This window comes from Coregonus lavaretus (genome assembly GCF_964263955.1).
Source record: "Coregonus lavaretus genome assembly, chromosome: 10".
In the NCBI taxonomy this organism is placed as follows: Eukaryota; Metazoa; Chordata; class Actinopteri; order Salmoniformes; family Salmonidae; genus Coregonus; species Coregonus lavaretus.
The window spans coordinates 53,813,960-53,838,487 of NC_139997.1; the positions used below are offsets into that span (position 1 = coordinate 53,813,960).

General features: G+C 42.8%; 1 protein-coding gene across 2 annotated transcripts in view; it reads left to right on the forward strand.

Moving 5' to 3' along the window:
* Positions 1–24,528, forward strand: part of LOC311136599 (rho GTPase-activating protein 26-like) — a 161,933-nt gene that overhangs the window by 28,429 nt on the left and 108,976 nt on the right. The window lies entirely within an intron of this gene.

Sequence of the window (24,528 nt, forward strand, 5' to 3'; positions counted from 1 at the left end):
CTGGTCTGTGGGACCGCCATGCCTGGCACACTCTGCCTCAGAGACCGCCTGTTTTAGGGGGAGGATGGTCTAGAGATGCAGCCAATTAATAATTTCAATGCTTAATGCCCTCTTTCTCTTCTCTCTCCTGCTGTGAGAGAGGGATGCACTGATGGGTCTGAAGAGGATCAAAGTGCGTTCTGATTTACACGCTCAAGTTCTGTTTGAAGTGGGATTTCAGCATCATTATCTTATTAACAACTAATTATTTGCTGCTTTATGGCAATTCCATGGTAACGGAATTACGCTGAGACTCAGATTTTTCACATTAAAACCCATTGATTTCAAAGTTTAATAATCTAAACAACAACTCTATGCACAAGGACTCATTTGAACAATTTTAACTGAATGTTTTACAAAAACACATTTACTGAAAGAACTGTGCAGATGCAAAAACTATGCTAAATATCTCTTTAAGGGTGTTTTCACATATAGTCCTCTTAAAAATAACCGATCTTAGTCTTCTTTTATAGTGAACTCTGGGGTAGAAAAAAAAAGCTAAAGAACTCGGTTCTCTTTGTATTCACACTGCCCTGGCCTTTGAATGAGGACTCAACTCTTTTGCCAGTTCACTTCACCTATTTTGTGGTCCGAGTCCTCTTTGCATTCACATTGCTATGTTTAGAAAGGAACAAAGATCTTTTTCCAACATTCACTCAATGCACTCTGGGTTTTTACAAAGTGCAGGACAAGCCCTTCCATCAGAATGTGTTATCGGACAGCTACTTACAGTGCATTTTGGAAACTAATAGTTTGTATTTAGTTAAAAGATAAGACATAATAATTGTAATCAGAAGATACTATTAACATGTAAATATTATTGGTAACAGAATAAATAGCAGAAAAATATATGCTGATTACATAATGCTGTAATTGAAAATTGTAGGCTACTTTCCCTTTAAGAGCTATAATAGATTCTCACCAAATATTTTGGTGTCTTCTCACACTATTCAAACCCTACAATCGAATAAACAGCTTATGAAGCTCTCATAGCCTATAGTTCACATATTACAAAAAAATTATCTGAACAAAAAAATGAACACGTTTTGGAGTTTCTGTGCATCTTTGACAATCACTAATCAATAGGCCTAACCAAAAACCTTTTTTCTGCAAACCTGCACATCATCATCTTCTCTTTATTGTGGCACCAATGTGAGAGGGTTTATGGCAGGGGAAACAGTGTTGCAGTAGTCTAGTTTGTGGTGCGGGAATAATGGCAAGCGAATGTGGGGAGCTTTGTGTTCAAATTGCCCTAAAAAAGGGAACCAAACCGCGGAATTCAAGCGACTCGAACTCAGATCACCTCTCGAGATGGTCTCAGTTCAGTTCGCTTTGGGGATTTACACCCTGTAACAGAATTACGGTAACGGAATTACATCATTGGTCCCTGATCTGTACTATACAGAAATGCATAATTATGGATATAAATATAATTAACTTCATGGTGATGCATCCTGAATAGGTTCACAAAGGTAGAAATATACAATATCCTCCTTTGCATATATGGGTATTATTCTACACACTGGCTACTATTCTAATGAGATCCGCCCCCAAACGACCACATTTGGTTGGTCCGGACCAGACCAAATCTGAACCAATCATAGACGTCTATGTATCACAAGTTTGGACATCACAGTAGTAGAGCACAGTAGAGTAAAGTACAGTACAGTAGAGTACAGCACAGCACAGCACAGCACAGCACAGCACAGCACAGTAGAGTACAGTAAAGTAGATATGTTCCATACAGTAGAGTACAGTACAATACAGTACATTATACTGTACTCTACTCTACTGTACTTTACTCTACTGTACTGTGCTCTACTGTACTGTACTGTGTTGTCCAAACTTGTAAAACATAGAAGTCTGTTAGGAATGTAATGATTCACTGATAAGCATCGGTCCCCAGTTCAAATGTTTAAGATATGAGTGTATCGTCTGGTTCAAATGTTTAAGATATTAGTGTATTGGTCAGCGGTACCCCAAACCAATCCAAATGTAGCATTTGGTCAGAAAATCGAACCGAAAATATTTATCATCTTTTTTTACAACTGCGTCCTCTCCTTCAGTGTCGAAGTAAGCATGTAATTGTCATTTTGCATGCCGAACAAACGAAGGAAAAATCAGTAGCCTAGTCAAACTGTGCGCTGTGCGCAGCTTCGCTGGCTGACCAATGAGAGGTAGGCCTATTCCTGATCTGGCACATCTGTGCGTCACCTTCAGCATTCAAATGTTTGTAAAATGGCTTGCGCAAATGTAGGCTTTAATAGTTGAGTGACAACCAATGTAGTTTGCTAGGTTATTTTTTATCAAATGCGCTGTTGAAATTGTGTTTTACTGGAATAAAGGTAGCCTAAGCTACCACCGGAGACAACTCTCATCTGGCTGTAGGCTACATGCTGATCAGGGCTTACATTACATTTTATTTTGATTGTTCAGGTTCAATATTATTGTATCACAGCGCCTCTTTCTAAAGATCAAATTTAACTGTATATAAGAATATGCATATGTACAGTACTGGTCAAAAGTTTGGACACACCTACTCATTCAAGGGTTTTTCTTTATTTTTACTATTCTTTACATTGTAGAATAATAGTGAAGACATCAAAACTATAAAATAACACATATGAAATCATGTAGTAACCAAAAAAAGTGTTAAACAAATCAAACTATATTTTACATTTGAGATTCTTCAAATAGCCACCCTTTGCCTTGATGACAGCTTTGCACACGCTTGGCATTCTCTCAACCAGCTTCACCTGGAATGCTTTTCCAACAGTCAGAAGGAGTTCCCACATATGCTGAGCACTTGTTCGCTGCTTTTCCTTCACTCTGCCGTCTGACTCATCCCAAACCATCTCAATTGGGTTGAGGTCGGGGGATTGTGGAGGCCAGGTCATCTGATGCAGCACTCCATCACTCTCCTTCTTGGTAAAATAGCCCTTACACAGCCTGGAGGTGTGTTAGGTCATTGTCCTTTTGAAAAGCAAATGATAGTCCCACTAAGCCCAAACCAGATGGGATGGCGTATCGCTGCAGAATGCTTTGGTACCCATGCTGGTTAAGTGTGCATTCAATTGTAAATAAATCACAGACAGTGTCACTAGCAAAGCACCCCCACACCATAACACCTCCTCCATGCTTTACGGTGGGAAATATACATGCGAAGATCAACCGTGCACCCGCACTGCGTCTCACAAAGAAACGGCGGTTTGAACCAAAAATCTCAAATTTGGACTCCAGACCAAAGGACACATTTCCACCGGTCTTATGTCCATTGCTCGTGTTTCTTGGCCTAAGCAGGTATTTTCTTCTTATCAGTGTCCTTTAGTAGTGGTTTCTTTGCAGAAATTCGACCATGAAGGCCTGATTCACACAGTCCTCTCTGAACAGTTGATGTTGAGATGTGTCTGTTACTTGAACTTTGTGAAACATTTATTTGGACTGCAATTTCTGAGGCTGGTAATTCTAATGAACGTATTCTCTGCAGCAGAGGTAACTCTGGGTTTTCCATTTCTGTGGTGGTCCTCATGAGAGCCGGTTTTGTCATAGCGCTTGATGGTTTTTGCGACTGCACTTGAAGAAACGTTCGAAGTTCCGTATTGACTGACCTTCATGTCTTAACCTCTACGGGATCGGTGTCCCGTATACGGGACGGTTGAGCTAACGTGCGCTAATGTGATTAGCATGACTGTTGTAAGTAACAGCAAACTTTCTAGGACATAGACATGTCTTATATGGGCAGAAAGCTTACATTCTTGTTAATCTAACTGCACTGTCCAATTTACAGTAGCTATTACAGTGAATAAATACCATGCTATTGTTTGAGGAGTGTGCACAACAACAAAATACTTATCACGGCAACTGGTTTGATACATTCACCTCTGAAGGTAAATAATGTAATTACATTTACAGTGAGGGAAAAAAGTATTTGATCCCATGCTGATTTTGTACGTTTGCCCACTGACAAAGACAAGATCAGTCTATAATTTTAATGGTAGGTTTATTTGAACAGTAAGAGACAGAATAATTCAGAAAAACGCATGTCAAAAATGTTATAAATTGATTTGCATTTTAATGAGGGAAATAAGTATTTGACCCCTCTGCAAAACATACATTTAAGTCATTTAGCAGACGCTCTTATCCAGAGCAACTTACAGTTAGTGAATACATATTTTTTTTATACTGGCCCCCCGTCGGAATCGAACCCACAACCCTGGCGTTGCAAACGCCATGCTCTATCAACTGAGCTACATCCCTGCCGGCCATTCCCTCCCCTACCCTGGACGAATTGTGCGCCGCCCATGAGTCTCCCGGTCACGGCCAGCTGCGACAGAGCCAGGATTCGAACCAGGATCTAGTGGCACAGTTTGCACTGCAATGCAGTGCCTTAGACCACTGCGCCACTCAGGAAACATGACTTAGTACTTGGTGGCAAAACCCTTCAAACCCAATCACAGAGGTCAGACGTTTCTTGTAGTTGGCCACCAGGTTTGCACACATCTCAGGAGGGATTTTGTTCCACTCCTCTTTGCAGATCTTCTCCAAGTCATTAAGGTTCGAGGCTGACGTTTGGCAACTCGAACCTTCAGCTCCCTCCACGGATTTTCTATGGGATTAAGGTCTGGAGACTGGCTAGGCCACTCCAGGACCTTAATGTGCTTCTTCTTGAGCCACTCCTTTGTTGCCTTGGCCGTGTGTTTTGGGTCATTGTCATGCTGGAATACCCATCCACGACCCATTTTCAAGGCCCTGGCTGAGGGAAGGAGGTTCTCACCCAAGATTTAACGGTACATGGCCCCGTCCATCGTCCCTTTGATGCGGTGAAGTTGTCCTGTCCCCTTAGCAGAAAAACACACCCAAAGAATAATGTTTCCACCTCCATGTTTGACGGTGGGGATGGTGTTCTTGGGGTCATAGGCAGCATTCCTCCTCCTCCAAACACGGCGAGTTGAGTTGATGCCAAAGAGCTCGATTTTAGTCTCATCTGACCACAACACTTTCACCCAGTTCTCCTCTGAATCTTTCAGATGTTCATTGGCAAACTTCAGACGGCCCTGTATATGTGCTTTCTTGAGCAGGGGGACCTTGCGGGCGCAGCAGGATTTCAGTCCTTCACGGCGTAGTGTGTTACCAATTGTTTTTTGGTGACTATGGTCCCAACTGCCTTGAGATCATTGACAAGATCCTCCCGTGTAGTTCTGGGCTGATTCCTCACCGTTCTCATGATCATTGCAACTACACAAGGTGAGATCTTGCATGGAGCCCCAGGCCGAGGGAAATTGACAGTTCTTTTGTGTTTCTTCCATTTGCGAATAATCGCACCAACTGTTGTCACCTTCTCACCAAGCTGCTTGGCGATGGTCTTGTAGCCCATTCCAGCCTTGTGTAGGTCTACAATCTTGTCCCTGACATCCTTGGAGAGCTCTTTGATCTTGGCCATGGTGGAGAGTTTGGAATCTGATTGATTGATTGCTTCTGTGGACAGGTGTCTTTTATACAGGTAACAAGCTGAGATTAGGAGCACTCCCTTTAAGTGTGTGCTCCTAATCACAGCTCTTAACCTGTATAAAATACACCTGGGAGCCAGAAATCTTTCTGATTGATAGGGGGTCAAATACTTATTTCCCTCATTAAAATGCAAATCAATTTATAACATTTTTGACATGCGTTTTCTGGATTTTTTTGTTGTTATTCTGTCTCTCACTGTTCAAATAAACCTACCATTAAAATTATAGACTGATCATTTCTTTGTCAGTGGGCAAACGTAAAAAATCAGCAGGGGATCAAATACTTTTTTCCCTTACTGTAGTAATCTTGTTCTGATTTGTCATCTTTAGGGTCCCAGAGATAAAATGTAGCATAATTTTGTTTGATAAAATCCATTTTTATATTCAAATGTAGGAACTGGGTTCTACAGTTTGAACCCTTGCTGTCTCTGGCTCCACACCCACTCCGCCCGGCCATCTAGATGTGTGAAAGTTAGTGTATAAGCTAATGATCCATCATGTATGACATTCCTGGGAGTGTGTAAACTTACATCTTGTATTACCATATCATTTTTGTATGTTCTCTATAGTTATGTACTTGAAAATGTATCAATTGACCAATTCGGTCAATGGAACAAAAAATGATGATGTAACAAAAAAATATATAGAAAACGCATGTTTTTATTTATTTATTATCTTTTACCAGATCTAATGTGTTATATTCTCCTACATTAATTTCCACAAACTTCAAAGTATTTCCTTTCAAATGGTATCAAGAATATGCATATCCCTTGCTTCAGGTCCTGAGCTACAGGCAGTTAGATTTGGGTATGTCATTTTAGGCGAAAATTTAGAAAAAGGTTCCGATCCTAAGAGGTTAAAGTAATGATGGACTGTCATTTCTTTTTACTTATTTGAGCTGTTCTTGCCATAATATGGACTTGGTCTTTTACCAAACATGGCTATCTTCTTTATACCACCCTACTACCTTGTCATAACACAACTTATTTGCTACCTCATGAAGCTGGTTGAGAGAATGCCAAGAGTGTGCAAAGCTGTCATCAAGGCAAAGGGTGGCTATTTGAAGAATCTTAAATCTCAAATATATTTTGATTTGTTTAACACTTTTTTGGTTACTACATGATTCTATTGTTATTTCATAGTTTTGATGTCTTCACTATTATTCTACAATGTAAATAATTTTTTGGCAAATAAGAAAAACCCTTGAATGAGTAAGTGTGTCCAAACCTTTGACTGGTAGTGTATACAGTTGAAGTCGGAAGTTTACATACACTTAGATTGGAGACATCAAAACTCGTTTTTCAACCACTTCACAAATTTCTTGTTAACAAACTATAGTTTTGGCAAGTCGGTTAGGACATCTACTTTGTGCATGACACAAGTAATTTTTCCAACAATTGTTTACAGACAGATTATTTCACTTATAATTCACTGTATCACAATTCCAGTGCGTCAGAAGTTTACATACACTAAGTTGACAGTGCCTTTAAACAGCTTGGAAAATTCCAGGAAATTATGTCATGGCTTTAGAAGCTTCTGATAGGCTAATTTACATAATTTGAGTCAATTGGAGGTGTACCTGTGGACGTATGTCACGTTCGTTGGTTAGAGAGGACCAAGGCGCAGCGTGTTGAGCGAACATACTTTAATAGTAAAGTGCAAACACGAATACAAAACAATAAACGATACGTAACGTCCTCAGACAATGACTGACAAGGAACAAAAACCCACAAACACAAGGTGAACACAGACAGTTTAAATATGGCTCCCAATCAGAGATAACGAGCCGACAGCTGACACTCGTTACCTCCGATTGGGAGTCATTTGACCAAACAAGGAAAACACAACCAATACGAACACACCCTGGCTCAAAATACAAAGTCCCGGAGCCAGAGCGTGACAACGTATTTCAAGGACGACCTTCAAACTCAGTGCCTCTTTGCTTGACATCATGGGAAAATCAAAAGAAATCAGCCAAGACCTCCGAAAAAAAATTGTAGACCTCCACAAGTCTGGTTCATCCTTGGGAGCAATTTCCAAATGCCTGTACAAACAATAGTACGCAAGTATAAACACCATGGGACCACACAGCCGTCATACCGCTCAGGAAGGAGACGCGTTCTGTCTCCTAGAGATGAACGTACTTTGGTGCAAAAAGTGCAAATCAATCCCAGAAAAACAGCAAAGGACCCTGTGAAGATGCTGGAGGAAACAGGTACAAAAGTATGTATATCCACAGTAAAACGAGTCCTATATCGACATAACCTGAAAGGCCGCTCAGCAAGGAAGAAGCCACTGCTCCAAAACTGCCATAAAAAAGCCAGACTACGGTTTGCAACTAAACATGGGGACAAAGATGGGGCTTTACTTCAACATTAATGTGTTTTGATGTATTTCTAATACATTTTAAGACTTTATCTGGTACATGCTGTCTAATACCCCTTTTCCATTTGTTTGACCAGAAATCAAAGCCTTTGCTTATTGTAAATGGTTAAGAAATATAAATATAATAAATATAAATATATAATATAAATATAAATATGCCTTAATTTCAAGAAAATATAGAGTCTTAGCTTTCATTTGACAAACAAACAATTTGAACTTCACATGTTGGTTCTCATGTGTCCTTTTTACATGGAAATGCCCTTCAGTAGAATATAATCAGTGAACCATGCTGCCAGGGCTGGGTAGCCTAGCTGGCTGAACCGGAAACGAACCAAAATGATTCCTTTGTGTCATGCCACGTTCACCAGAGCTGTCGTGATGCCTCCGTGTTCACTGAGTCGTTTAATCAGCTTTAGAGTGAGACGACTTTGTTGTTGTGGAGCTCTATCAGTAGTGATAGGTTGCGTCCTAAATGGCAATCTATTCCCTTTAAAGTGCACTACTTTTGACCAAGGCCTATAGGGGACACAGTAGACCCAGTGTTTGCCTCTTCACTATCACTAGTGCTAGTCTGTCTGTGTGGATTATTTTCAAGAATTCCTGTCACATTCTTCACATTCATCACTTGTGTGTTACTAAAAATGTTTCATATTCATACACAGTCTAACTACAGCTTGCTACTGACTCTATGGTCATAGATGGACTTCTGTTCTGATTGGCTGTGAGTGAGGAAATCACTTCCTGTTGTGCACTTCCTGCCCTGGGCTTTGACGTCCTGAGATTTCAGGCTGAGGAATATCTGATTGAATATCACTACAATGACGGCCTCACACCTCATGTGTGTTTAGTAAATCTTACACATTGGCTCTCTTACAGAGGCTTAGCTCTGGACCACTCCACAACCCTGCACCCCCCCTTGCCTCCCATCACTGCACTCTCTCTCTCTTCACATATCTGTCTCTCCCTTGTCTGACTGGCTATTGTACATCTCCATTTGTAGTTCACTGCTTTCTATCTCTTCATGTCTGTGGAGAATCCTGTCTGACTACTTCAGTCTTACTCCCTGCTCTCTCCCCATGCTGTCAGCCTGCTGTACACCTCTGGGCCGCCCGCCCCACGCAGCCTTGAGCCTTGCCCTCCTTACCACTCAAACTCACTGCCCTCTCTCCTGTCAGTCAATCTGACTGTCTCGTGGCAGTCTTCAGCCTTGCTCTCTTCTATCCTCTCTTCCTCTCCTCCTCTCCTCTCCTCAGCTCTCAGTCTCTTTCAAGGCTCCGTCACACAGGCTTGGCCCGCAATGAGAGCTGATGGAATGGGGTCAGATGATCGCCTTGGCAACCAATCAACCTGGAAACGGATGCTCTATTTTCAGGTCAAGTGTCACACAAAGGGCCACTGCTGTGTCTGTGTGCAATGTGCTGGAATGCTGAGTAGTAGTACACCCAAACTTAGCCACACTGTTTCAGGCTGCATGTTACAGTAAACAGTCAGAAGAAGCAAGTATGTAACATAACATGAGGTCTGTGTTTGGCTTTAGAAGATAGCCTATTATCAAGGTCTTTGAACTAGAACAGTGTCCTTAGGAGTGCATTTATCGAGGAACTGGTGTTGACACTGTTGTCTCTAGTATTTAGGATTTTATTAGGATCCCCATTAGCTGTTGCTGAAGCAGCAGCTACTCTTCCTGGGCGTGATTCCAATCCTTTTCCTGTTGTGTGTTTGTCTTCTGTAGTGTAAGAGGTAAGCCACATGATATATTAGAACTGTAGGATACAACCAATTGTATTTTAAGTGAACTATTTTAAACCAATCAGTTTGATTGTTTATATCCAAGAAGGTGGAGCCCTCTTGCTAAATCTCTGCGCTGACCTCCGTGTAAGTGACCTCACTGCTATGACCTGCTTGTCACGCCCTGGCTCTGGGACTCTGTTATGTTGAGCCAGGGTGTGTAGTTTCTATGTATTTGTGTTCTAGGTTCTTTATCTAGCTCATGTGTTTCTGTGTTGGCCGGGGTGGGTCTCAATCAGAGGCAACGAGTGTCAGCTGTTGCTTGTTGTCTCTGATTGGGAACCATACTTAGGAAGCCTGTTTTCCACAGTGTTTTGTGGGATCTTGTTCCGTGTATGGTTTGTGTCTGTTACCTAGGACTTCACGAATGGTTTTGTTGTTTTGTTTCGTGTGGTGAATCAAAATAAAGTATGTTCACTCATCACGCTGCGCATTGGTCCACTTCTATCGACGATCGTGACACTGCTACATGTGTGACAGGAGGAGTGTCTCAGAGTTCTTTGTTGTACCAATGTATGTCTGTTGTGTGTCAACAGCAAACTGAGAGGCCCCCCTGTCCTTACTCCAATGTTCTAGCTGTGTCTGAATCAGTCCAGGCTGCTGAGGGGAGGACGGCTCATAATAATGGCTGGAATGGAGTCAATGGAATGGTATCAACCACAAAACCATGTGTTTGATACCACTCCATTGACTCCATTCCAGCCATTATTATGAGCCGTCCTCCCCTCAGCAGCCTCCACTGGTCTTAATACACTTGAAACCAGCACAGGTTGATCCCTGGGTTGTTGAATGACGGTTGAAAACCCTATTTAACCGTTTTTCACAGATAAATGTAGACTTTTGTTTCTGGCTCCCAGAATGAATCATGCCTAGTGTTTATGTCTGTTAGTAAGTGGCTGAAACCAAGGTCAAGTTTGTGGTAGCTGGAGAGGCCTGCTTTTTGGAAATGGCCCTGGGCTAATCTGGTTTGTGATATGCAGCAACTCATCCCTCCAACCCCCCTCCCGCCCCTTTCTTTGGCATTTCTATTTTGTCAAGTGCCCAAAAGACCCCTCACAGTGCTAAACACGAGGAAAAACACTTTGTTGGATGTTCCTCAGCAGCCATGCTTTGGCTCGTGTCGAGAGATCTGAATTTCCTCTCTCTCTCTCTCTCTCTCTCTCTCTCTCTCTCTCTCTCTCTCTCTCTCTCTCTCTCTCTCTCTCTCTCTCTCTCTCTCTCTCTCTCTCTCTCTCTCTCTCTCTCTCTCTCTCTCTCTCTCTCTCTCTCTCTCTCTCTCTCTCTCTCTCTCTCTCTCTCTCTCTCTCTCTCTCTCTCTCTCTCTCTCTGCTGTCCTGGAACAAAATAATCTTTTTGGGGCCATATGACTTCCTGTTTTCAAGAGGGGGGTCACAGTTAAATTATCGCTGCTGCACCACATGAAACGTCATGGACGCACAGAGGAAATGGTTTCCACTTCTGTGTATCTCATGTTGAATGTTAATGTGCTGCTTGCTGCACTGCTGTTTTTGTGGGAGTCATTGGATGATTTTGTTCATACCTGGTTTCTCTACTTGCTGTATCTTTGGAGGAGAAAATATGAAGAAATCTTCCTGTTCTTCGTGGTAGCCTTTGTTGTGCCCGTTGATAGGAGACGGAACGAGCTATGTGGCCGAACATTGAGCCTGGTTTCGGACAAGAGAAAAGACACCGAACAGAGGAAAGAGAAAGGAAGAAAGAAAGAAAGCAAGCAGTGGAAAGAGGAGAAACCTCTGGGGCTTACAGACATACCCCAGTAAGCAAAATTACGTTGAAAAGACATCTAAAATACCTAATTTCCAGGCTTGAAGTTACAGTAATTTTAGGTTCTGAATGAAAGATTAAAATACGTATTTTCCGGTCGTTTAAAATACATGTTTTCCGGAAGTTTATACTATGCTTTACTTTTCTTTGCTGAATTAAACTGTACTGTACTCTACTGTACTGTACTGACCAAACTTGTGAAACATAGATGTCTATGATTGGTTCAGATTTAGTCTGGTCTGGACCGGACCAAATCTGAACCAAACATAGACCGGACCAAAAATCTATGTGCGTGGACTTTGAGATCAAGGCCGGTCTGGGCCGCACCAAAAAATGACCATAAAAAGACAGCCGGTCCTGACAGGATCAAAAAAGATGTCAAAAAAACGTTGGCGTCGTTTCGTTCTTAGTGGGACAGTTCTGCTGTGTTCCTTGTTCTCTGCTTCTATCTCTACATCACTCTGAACTAGGCTCTTAACTTTTTACTTTAGTTCCCAATAACTGCCATACATTCTCACTGTTTCTCCCCATTTCTCTTTGTTTGGTTCCAAGGAACATTCTGTTTCTGATGAGGCTTCAGCTTTCAGGGGGAAAACAGCAGCCACTAAAATGGCTAACAGTCTTTTTCTCATTCGTTTTTTTCTGATTGACTCCCTGGGATGCTCTGTTTCTGTTTGTCAGTCAATAAAGCATCGGAAGGTTGTAGCAGTGAGAGTGTTGTGTGTGTGTGTGTGTATGTGTGTGTGTGTGTGTTTCCCTCTATAAGTCTTTTCTAGGTTGCTTCGCAGATGATAGTAATGAGGCAAGCAGGGTGTGACCCAATCCTCGCATGACCCGCTTTCATCACTCATCAAACTTGACACACACACACACACACTCCCATGCCTTCATTCTGCATGCTGACACATGCAGATGTGATGAAAACCAGCTGTTCAGAGAGACAAAGGGCTGTTTCCAGTGTATTTGTTCAAGGGCTCTATTTTGTCAGCCACAGAGCTGCGTCATGAGCTGCCCTGTTTGCTATTGTAACTAATCAAATCAAATCAAATGTTATTGGTCACATACACATATTTAGCAGATGTTATGAGGGTGTAGCGAAATGCTTGTGTTCCTAGCTCCAACGGTGCAGTAGTATCTAACAATTCATAACAATATACACAAATCTAAAAGTAGAAGAATATATAAATATTAGGACGAGCAATGTCGGAGTGGCATAGACTAAAATACAGTAGAATAGAATACAGTATATACATAGGAAATGAGTAAAGCAGTATGTAAACATTATTAAAGTGACTAGTGTTCCATTAATAAAGTGGCCAGTGATTCCATGTCTATGTATATAGGGCAGCAGCCTCTAAGGTGCAGGGTTGAGTAACTGGGTGGTAGCCGGCTACTGATGGCTATTTAACAGTCTGATGGCCTTGAGATAGAAGCTGTTTTTCAGTCTCTCGGTCCCAGCTTTGATACACCTGTACTGACCTCGCCTTCTGGATGATAGCGGGGTGAACAGGCCGTGGCTCGGGTGGTTGATGTCCTTGATGATCTTTTTGGCCTTCCTGTGACATCGGGTACTGTAGGTGTCCTAGAGGGCAGGCAGTGTGCCCCCGGTGATGCGTTGGGCAGACCACACCACCCTCTGGAGAGCCCTGCATGTGTAGGTCACTGTGGAGGTCACTGTGTCCCTGCCAGAGTTCCTGTATGTGTTTGTGTGCATGTACTGTACTGTACTGTACTTTCTGTGTGTGTCCTGGCTTTAAGTCTAGTTCTGCCCTCTCTTGACCCTCTTAAAGTGGATGCCACTTTAACATTGATCAAGTTTTAATAATTGGTTCATTGTGACATATTATAATCTCCTGAACCTTGATTTTCCTTCCGTCTTTCTTGCATTCGTTTGAAAGTGTGGCAGTGTGAGACTATACTGATGTATGTGTGGACAGACTACACTGAGGCCCTCTGTGTACAGTGCATCCATTCATTCCCTGTGGGGGAGAACAACGGTACATCTGTACCATAGCTCTCTGACTAACCTTTCCTTCTCATTGTCTTCATGAACATTCAGTTCATTTTTCTGTCATCTGTAGTGCTTGCTCTCTCTCTCCCTCCCTCTCTCTGCCTGGCCTCAGGGAGTGCACCTCGGGCCTGTGTCTCACACTGCAGTCAAACCACCAGCGGGATATTGACACAAGTGAGAATAATTAGCATTTGATTGAGAGGTATATGTGTAGCGTGTGTGTATCAGTGTGTGTGCGTAGTGAATGAGTGTGTGTCTGTGTTTGTGTGTGTAGCGTGTGTGTCACTGTGTGTGTAGCGTGTTTCGGCCTGTGCTGTAGTGGGCGCGGGTGCTTCTACTCTCCTCTGGGCTCTGCTAGTTAGTTCTCTGCACTTTCTCAACTCTGCTCTCTGGTTTGGCAAGGCCTTAGGGTGAGAACACTGGGGAGCTAGTGGGGAGAACAGGGGAAGGGGAGTTAGGCAGACAGGACTTTGAGTATTCTGGCAAGACCTGGGTCTGTTGAAACATGCTGCTCTGACCCCGGCAGGTGATGATGGGAAATGAGTCTTTCACTCCACTTTTTTCCTTCAAGCCTGGAGGAGGCTGCGACGCAACAACACACAGTAACAATGTGTTGCAGTTTTGTATACCCACGCTACCCTCTCAACAAGGGCACAGGGAGAGCATGGGAACCTGGATGTGATTGGCACACGAGGGAAGAAGGTAGAGAGCTGTATTTATAAGTCATTTAGCATGGATAGTTTTGCTTCAGGAAATCAGTTACTAGAGAGAGAGAGAGAATGCAGAGTGGCTGTCAGACTGGGCATCTGAATAACATTTCAGGATTAGAAATCAAACCACTTAAATTTAGCTAAGAGCCTCATCTGAACCCTGATTATCTTGAGGTATTAATATGACTTATAATACGTCTTCATGCAAAACATATTACAGGAAGATAAATGCACTTGGGACTAGGGCTGTGACGGTCATAGAATTTTGGATGACGTTAATTGGTCAGCCAAATGACTGCGGTCACAGGAATAACCGTACGAATAGCAATATATATATATATATATATATATATATATATATAAATATATGTGTGTATATGTATATTTATATATGTATATATGTATGTATGTGTATATGTGTATGTATGTGTATATATATATATATATATATATATATATATGTATATATGTATGTATGTGTATATATGTATGTATGTGTATATATATATATATATATATGTGTGTGTGTGTATATATGTATATGTGACCCGTTTGAAGAAGCTAGGCGTATGTCACACGTCACTACAGTACTTCACAGGGGAGGCATTTTAACGTAATAAAAAAAAAAAAAATGTATGCCATCTGTAAATACGAATACAATTGTTATATTACGAGCCTAGTTGGTTTAGCCACGGAAAAAGACAGGAACCTTTCTGCTAGCCATGATTGGCTGAGATAATGGATGGGCTGGACGTGCCGAGAGATGAGTTCGGATTGGTTTGCCATGTAGCATGCTTCTGTCTATAACATGAGCTGCTCAGTATGTGTAGATAATCCTTGCTACTGCATCTTTTTTGAAAGATATTATGGAGAACTGCAAAAGTGTTGCTACTGCTCTCAACATACCTGCCCTGAATGTAACATGTGCTATCAACAAAGATAAGTGGGAAATAGTTGTGATGGACTACTTTCTGGAGTACGATGCTGACTCTCTCTGATTCTGAAAATGAATAAGACGATGAGGAAATCCCTGATTTAGGTAAAAACATTTAAATTGAACCAGACATTGTAGAGTCTTCTGATGACAGTGAGGGGAAAGAAACAACGATCAACTGTGGAAGTAGTTGACCGAGTTTTTAAATCAGTTGAATGCCCGGTGGAAGCACAGTATGATTGCAAATGCGGAGGGAATTGAAAAAAGAACACAGAAGGCTGTTGTATAAAACACCTGTCTCCCAATTACATCTTCAAACTAAGGGCAACCATGTCATCCGTGATGGAGAGAGAAGCGTTAAAATGGAGAGGGATGTAGAAGCGGTAAGAGTCTAGCTACATTTTCAGATATTATGTGTTTCAAATATGGTAAGAAAGTCATATTCATTGCAAGTTCAAGCGTGCTGTTAGCTAGCTAGCTAATGTTAGCTGGCTGACTCGCTAGCTAACGTTACGTGTATGAACATTGTTTAGCTCACTCTGTTTAGCACATTGCCTCACATGTAAATCCTTAAGGAGATGGGTGGGGCTAAGGTTTAAGAGGGTGTGAACGATGCTGAACAGGTGTAGACAAAGAAGAGCTCTCAAGTAGATGTACCAAAATATTCAAGAGCCATTTTCTCAAAAGTGGTGTTACAAGTTTATCAACTTTCAAAGCAGAATTACTTTACCATTATTCCTCAACTGCAGTGTATGATATACAATTTTCTAGCTCTGAGTCTCTACTTTTATCCAATGTAAAAAACACAATTTTAAATGTTGCTACATATGACCGAATCGAGGTGGTGGGTCACATATATATTTTTAAGACACACATTTTCTCCTCCGCTCCTGACGGCATGTGCTGCTTCGCTCTGGATAAGAGCGTCTGCTAAATGATGTAAATGTAAATGCTGCTGCTTCAGGTAGGAGGGGTGTTGCCTAGGCAACCGAATACTTGTTTGCTACAACACCTTGCTTGTTTCAGCAAGGAGCAACAAAGTTTCATGTTGTAGAGTCCATGTTACAGCAGAAACGGACTCAACCGCACAAATGCCGGGCCGTCCTGTCTTCAGTCAGCTATTCGTTCCACACACACAAAAAATATCTATATGCGCTGAGTGTACAAAACATAAGGAACACCATCCTAATATTGAGTTGTACCACCTCCCCTTTTGCCCTCAGAACAGCCTAAATTCGTTGGGGCATGGACTCTACAAGGTGTCGAAAGCGTTCCACAGGGATGCTGGCCCATATTGACTCCAATGTTCCCACAGTTGTGTCAAGTTGGCTGGATGTCCTTTGGGTGGTGGACCATTCTTGATACACACGGGAAACTGTTGAGTGTGACAAACTAGCAGCGTTGCAGTTCTTGAGACACTCAAATCGGTGCGCCTGGCACCTACTACCATACTCCGTTCAAAGGCACTTAAATATTTTGTTTTGTCCATACACCCTCTGAATGGCACACATACACTATCCATGTCTCAATTGTCTCAAGGCTTAACAATCCTTCTTTAACCTGTCTCCTCCCCTTCGTCTACACTGATTGAAGTGGATTTAACAAGTGACATCAATAAGGGATCATAGCTTTCACCTGGATTCACCTGGTCAGTCTATGTCATGGAAAGAGCAAGTGTTCCTAATATTTGTACAATCAGTGTATATATACAGTTGAAGTCAGAAGTTTACATACACCTTAGCCAAATACATTTAAACTCAGTTGTTCACAATTCCTGACATTTAATATTAGTAAAAATGCCCTGTCTTAGGTCAGTTAGGATCACCACTTTATTTTAAGAAATGTCAGAATAATAGTAGAGAGAATTATTTCTTTCAGCTTTTATTTCTTTCATCACATTCCCAGTGGGTCAGAAGTTTACATACACTCAATTAGTATTTGGTAGCATTGCCTTTAAATTGTTTAACTTGGGTCAAACGTTTCGGGTAGCCTTCCACAAGCTTCCCACACACAATAAGTTGGGAGAATTTTGGCCCATTCCTCCTGACAGAGCTGGTGTAACTGAGGCAGGTTTGTAGGCCTCCTTGCTCGCACACGCTTTTACAGTTCTGCCCACAAATGTTCTATAGGATTGAGGTCAGGGCTTTGTGATGGCCACTCCAATACCTTGACTTTGTTGTCCTTTAAGCCATTTTGCCTCAACTTTGGAAGTATGCTTGGGGTCATTGTCCATTTGGAAGACCCATATGCGACCAAGCTTTAACTTCCTGACTGATGTCTTGAGATGTTGCTTCAATATATCCACATAATTTTCCTTCCTCATGATGCCATCTATTTTGTGAAGTGCACCAGTCCCTCCTGCAGCAAAGCACCCCCACAGCATGACGCTGCCACCCCCGTGCTTCAAGGTTGGGATGGTATTCTTCGGCTTGCAAGCTACCCCCTTTTTCCTCCAAACATAACGATGGTCATTATGGCCTAACAGTTCTATTTTTGTTTCATCAGACTTACTTGCGTTCTATTGTTTGGACAGATGAACGTGGTACCTTCAGGCGTTTGGAAATTGCTCCCAAGGATGAACCAGACTTGTGGAGGTCTACACATGTTTTTCTGAGGTCTTGGCTGATTTCTTTTGATTTTCCCATGATGTCAAGCAAAGAGATACTGAGTTTGAAGGTAGGCCTTGAAATACATCCACAGGTACACCTCCAATTGACTCAAATTATGTCAATTAGCCTATCAGAAGCTTCTAAAGCCATGACATCATTTTCTGGAATTTTCCAAGCTGTTTAAAGGCACAGTCAACTTAGTGTATGTAAACGTCTGACCCACTGGAATTGTGATACAGTGAAATAATCTGTCTGTAAACAATTCTTGGAAAAATTACTTGTGTCATGCACAAAGTAGATGTCCGAAACGACTTGCGAAAACTATAGTTTGTTAACAAGAAATTTGTGGATTGGTTGAAAAACTAATTTGAATGACTCCAACCTAAGTGTATGTAAACTTCCGACTTCAACTGTACAGTAAACAGCCTTTGGAAAGTATTCAGACCCCTTGACTTTTTCCACATTTTGTTAGGTTACAGCCTCATTCTAAAATTGATTGTATTGTTTTTCCCCCTCATCAATCTACACACAATACCCCATAATGACAAAGCAAAAACAAGTTTTTCGAATCATTTAAAAAAAATCTAATTTACATAAGTATTCAGACCCTTTACTCAGTACTTTGTTGAAGCACCTTTGGCAGCGATTACAGCCTCGAGTCTTCTTGTGTATGACTCTACAAGCTTGGCTCACCTGTATTTGGGGAGTTTCTCCCATTCTTCTCTGCAGATCCTCTCAAGCTCTGTCAGGTTGGATGGGCAACGTTGCTGCACAGCTATTTTCAGTTCTTTCCAGAGATTTTAGATCTGGTTCAAGTCCGGGCTCTGGCTGGGCCACCCAAGGACATTCAGAGACTTGTCCTGAAGCCAATCCTGCATTGTCTTGGCTGTGTGCTTAGGGTTGTTGTCCCAGTCTGAGGTCCTGAGCACTCTGAAGCAGGTTTTCATCAAGGATCTCTCTGTACTTTGCTCCGTTCATCTCTGCCTCGATCCTGACTAGTCTCCCAGTCCCTGCCGCTGAAAAACATGCCCACAGCATGATGCTGCCACCACCATGCTTCACCGTAGGGATGGTGCCAGGTTTCCTCCAGACGTGATGCTTGGCATTCAGGCCAAAGAGTTGATATTGGTTTCATCAGACCAGAGAGAATCTGAGAGTCCTTTAGGTAACTTTTGGCAAACTCCAAGCGGGCTGTCATGTGTCTTTTACTGAGGAGTGGCTTCCATTTGGCCACTTTACCATAAAGGCCTGATTGGTGGAGTGCTGCAGAGATGGGAGAACCTTCCAGAAGAACAACCATCTCCACAGAGGAACTCTAGAGCTCTGTCAGAGTGGCCATCGGGTTCTTGGTCACCTCCCTGACCAAGGTTCTTCTCCCCCGATTGCTTAGTTTGGCCTGGCAGCCAGCTCTAGGAAGAATCTTGGTGGTTCCAAACTTCTTCCATTTAAGAATGATGGAGGCCACTGTGTTCTTGGGGACTTTCAATGCTGCAGACATTTTTTGGTACCCTTCCCAAGATCTGTGCCCCGATACAATCCTGTCTTGGAGCTCTACGGACAATTCCTTCGACCTCATGGCTTGGTTTTTGCTCTGACATGCACTGTCAACTGTGGAACCTTATATAGACAGGTGTATGCCTTTCCAAATCATGTCCAATCAATTGAATTTACTACAGGTGGACTCCAATCAAGTTGTAGAAACATCTCAAGGATGATCAATGGAAACAGGATGCACCTGAGCTTTAATTTTTAATCTTATAGCAAAGTGTCTGAATACTTATGTAAATAAGGTATTTCTGTGTTTTATTTTTATTACATTTGCAAACATTTCAAAAAACCTGTTTTCGCTTTGTCATTATGGGGCATTGTGTGTAGACTTCTGAGGATGTAAAAAAAAAAAAGATTTTAGAATAAGGCTATAACGTAACGAAATGTGGAAAAAGTCAAGGGGTCTGAATACTTTCCGAAATCACTGTATAATAAATATATATACTACTGTTCAAAAGTTTGGGCTCACTTAGAAATTTGGGGACCAGAGAACTTGTCATGGAAATTCTAATCAATAATGAGAGACAAGGTCAATCACCAATCAGGATATTACTTTATTCAAAACGTATTAATAGGGTAGCAAATGAGGCTGGTCGTCCCAACACTCTTGAGTGTTGGGCCGAGGTCTCTGAAATACAGACAATACAAAGATCTTTTATAGCAAAGATATACCCTCTCAGTTTACATGACAAACAGCAAATGTGTGGAATGGGTCAAAATGTTAGGATTTGTAAGAAATAAATGAATAATTCACAGCAGACAGTATCTGCGGTGAAGACTGTTTTATTGTATGGCAACCAGGGTTTGGCCCCCAAGACAAGGTTCCTCTCATCATTATCCATACCCGAGCCATCTCTCCCTGGTACCTTACATTACACAAACACCAACTCATTCTATGGAATGCATGCTGTAGGTTTTATCACCAAACCATTAATAAATCAATTGTCAGCTCCAGCTTCAGAGGCGCCTCTCAGTTCACACAGACACAGATTCTAAGAACCCTATTTTATTGCATAAAACAACAATTCAATGCATAAACAGTATTAAACATAATCTTGTAATATTTCTACCAGAAAACTCTTTTCTAAATTCATTGTTAGTACCAACTCTGAGAGGTGATGTGAGACCATGGATGTGTGTGCCAAAGCTTCACTTTGTGACCCTGCACCTATTTGCCAATCATCTAAGTAGTTCAGGACCCCAGCTCCTGCTTGGCGAAGTGGACTAGCGCTGCGCTTATGCACTTTGTGTTCTTTTCTGTGTGCTGGTAGAATGGGGATATGGAAGTATGCATCTTTCAGGTCCACTGCGGTGAACCAATCACCTGCTTGGACTGACTGAAGGATGGTTTTGATTGTCAGCATTTTGAAGGGAAATGCTGAAAGATGGCGATTCCGGCACCTTAGGTCCAGGATCTTGACGGAGGCCTCTGCCCTTTTTTGGCACCAGAAAATGGATTGAGTATAACCCGTAGTTTTGTTGTGCTGGTTCTACATGTACGTGTTCGATTGCATGTTTTTCCCCCAAGAGGCTCTGCTTGCTGTGGTGCAGAGGGGACATGGCCTGCATATGGTGCGCCTCTGCCTCTTGGGGGATGCTGTGCTCCACCACTTCGGTAGAGCTGAGAGTGTCTGTTCCTCTACTCCTCAGCAGGTGCAGGGTGAGTGATCCTAGTTTTTTTGGCATCCCAGTTGGAGCCCTTGGACGGGAGTAATGGTTTGCTGGCTGATGCATTTTAGGCTTTGAAATGAGGCGCTGAAGTTCCATCTGTGCTTCTCTGTCCTCCTTAGACACTTGGAGGAGGTGGGCCGCTGCTGGGCCAAATGTCTGGCCAGGTGATATGTGTACACCTAGGAGTGGATCCTTCTCTTTGTCAGGGAGCTGAAGAACTGAATTCATCAAACTTGGATGTGGACACCATGGCAGTAGGTGCATGTTCAACATTGAGGTTCCTGCTTGCCCTCTCAAAGATTTTAGACAAGGATATTTTCTGGTCAACCGTCACTGCCAGGCTGGCAGGCTGGGACTGGACGATGCTAGAGCTGTGGTCCATAGCATCATCACCATCAGAGTGATCATAGTCTGTGTCATTAGAGTGGGAGGCTCTTGTGGACAGTATGTCAGTGTCATCCGATTCAACAACCACGCTCCGTTCAGAGTTAGGGGTTGGGTTTGGTACCTGGCTAGGATGTGCTCGAGGGCAGACTCAAAGGATGCCATACGACTGTCCAGTGACTTAATCTCCTTCTGCATCTCAGTGCGTCGAGATTTGTGCCCAGGCGAGGATGAGCGATGGCGTTTATTGGGCGGTGGATCACGAGGGGAGTGAGACCCATCATTAGACCTGGAGCGTTTGGAATAATCATTGATCAGTGTGGAAGACTCATCTGATGAGAATCCGGAGGCTCCGCCTCCAAAGCACACAAGTCGAGATTTCAATGCTCTTGGTTTGAATTTCTGACAGTGATTGCAAGAGCTGCTACCCTGTGCAGCCACTTGAGCATGTTCAACTTCCAAGCAAAGAACACAGTGTGTGCTCATCTGAGGCTTGGAGTTGTTTTTCACACTGTTGACATGGGTGGACAGCACTGAATCAGTGTGCAAAGAATGGATTTTCACATAAGAGAAGTGTGTTCCAAGAAAAAAAAAAAAAAAGGTTTTGTTTCGGTGTGAATGCTTCGATTGCCTCGGTATCGCTTCGGATGCTTAGAGAGAAAGTTATACTTACCATTGTCTCCGACCCGTTGTGCTTCGTGGTCGAAACTCCCACCTATATAAAGCTATTTGACTGGTACAGTCAAGCGTGGACTGTCAGTTTTGGCGTTGGTGGACTCGGTCAAGCGAGGACTGGTAGCCTACAGTACCGCTGAGCTCCGTGATCACAGCTCCAAGCAAGGGAGTGGTAATGCTTGATCAACGGGCTGGTGTGGCACGACACAGCGGGTCAACAAGCGCTAACAACAGGTACAACAAGCTAAGAAAAGACAGCATGTCACGCCACACCGCCTTTTATAGTGACAGGTCATGTGGGTACAGTATGGGTGTAGCGTGACTGTAAACCTCTTTGATATTAAGCATCTCAATCACATTGCGTGAAGGGGAAGGAGTTCCCATAGTTTGTTTGGCAACCTTTTATGAAAACGAAAGAGAACCGTCGGTTACACAGTTATATGGTAATTGTGCCAGCCCTACTTGGGACTGGTGGCATGTTATGTTGTTCTCTTTCAATGACACAGTTTGAACTTAGTCATCCTGGAGTAATTTAAGGGGAGGTCAGTGCCGTTTCTAGGCGAGAGAGGGAGAGATGGAGGTGCTGGGTCTGTGACTGATAGAGCTGACAGAACAGAACGATGACCCCTGACCCCTAGCTTCCTGTTGATACAGGGTCACCTGGCACCTCCCGGAAGTGGAATACACTCATTTCCACTCCTCTTACCTCCCACTTGTCTCTGAGAACAGCTCTGAGACCTCTGTTTCCTCCCTGGGCCACATCACAGAAACACGTGTTGTCTGTGTCCAGATCAGTTCATAATCATCATTCTGACAAACAGATACAAACGATAGGACTCAAAAACTACAAGATTGTACTTGTATATACTTGTAGATACATACATTACATGTTTCCTTAAGTTAATGGGATGCTAAGGTCGTTGCCATAGAGATTGAGGAGGAAGAACAAAGTTGTCTGTTGTCTCCCCCCTCCTTCCCTTTCTCCCTTGCTCTCTCTGGAGAGGAAACTGTGGAATTGGCCCGTGTTGTTTTTGGGTCAATTTCACAGTGCTGCAATTTCTGCTTAGTCAGTTTGAAGTCAGCAAGATATTAGAGACTGGGTGGCGATGCTCTTGTTTAGCTTGATTGGTGTTAGATTACTCATGATGTGTTATGTTCCTTTGTTTGATGGAAGGCCTATGTATAGAGATACAGAATGTTTAGCCAATTAAATGTGGGGTAAATGAACAAACTTCAGAGAAATCTGTAATTATCAGCTGGAAATATTACGAGATGATTTTGGTTCATGTTGGTTTTCTATCTGAGTGACAGCTAAGGGACACACTGAGAGGATCATTTTCAGGAAATTCTGTCTCATTTGATAACTATCTACGCCTTGATACACTACATGGCCAAAAGTTTGTGGACACCTGCTCGTCAAACATCTCATTCCAAAATCATGGGCATTAATATGGAGTTGGTCCCCGCTTTGCTGCTATAACAGCCTTCACACTTCTGGGAAGGCTTTCCATTAGATGTTGGAACATTGCTGTGGGGATTTGCTTCCATTCAGCCACAAGAGCATTAGTGAGGTCGGACACTGATGTTGGGCGATTAGGCCTGGCTCGCAGTCAGCGTTCCAATTCATCCCAAAGGTGTTCGATGGGGTTGAGGTCAGGGCTCTGTGCAGGCCAGTCAAGTTCTTCCACACCGATCTCGACAAACCATTTCTGTATGGACCTCGCTTTGTGCACGGGGGCATTGTCATGCTGAAACAGGAAAGGGCCTTCCCCAAACTGTTGCCACAAAGTTGGAAGCACAGAATCGTCTAGAATGTCATTGAATGCTGTAGTGTTAAGATTTCCCTTCACTGGAACTAAGGGGCCTAGCCCGAAACATGAAAAATAGCCCAAGACCATTATTCCTCGTCCACCAAACCTAACAGTTGGCATCTGTCAAACCCAGATTTGTTTGTCAGACTGCCAGATGGTGAAGCGTGATTCATCACTCCAGAGAACACGTTTCTACTGCTCCAGAGTCCAATGGTGGCAACCTTTACACCACTCCAGCCGACGCTTGGCATTGCGCACGGTGATCATAGGCTTTTGTGCGGCTGCTCGGCCATGGAAACCCATTTCATGGAACTCCCGACTAAAAGTTATTGTGCTGACGTTGCTTCCAGAGGCAGTTTGGAACTCGGTAGTGAGTGTTGCAACCGAGGACAGATGATTTTTAGGCGCTACGCGCTTCAGCACTCTGCACTCTGTGAGCTTTTGTGGCCTATCCCTTCGCGGCTGAGCCGTTGTTGCTCCTAGACGTTTCCACTTCACACTAACAGTACTTACAGTTGACTGGGGCAGCTCTAGCAGGGCAGAAATTTGACGAACTGACTTGTTGGAAAGGTGTCATCCTAATGACGGTGCCACGTTGAAAGTCACTCAGTATGGGCCATTCTACTGCCAATGTTTGTCTATGGAGATCACATTGCTGTGTGCTTGATTTTATA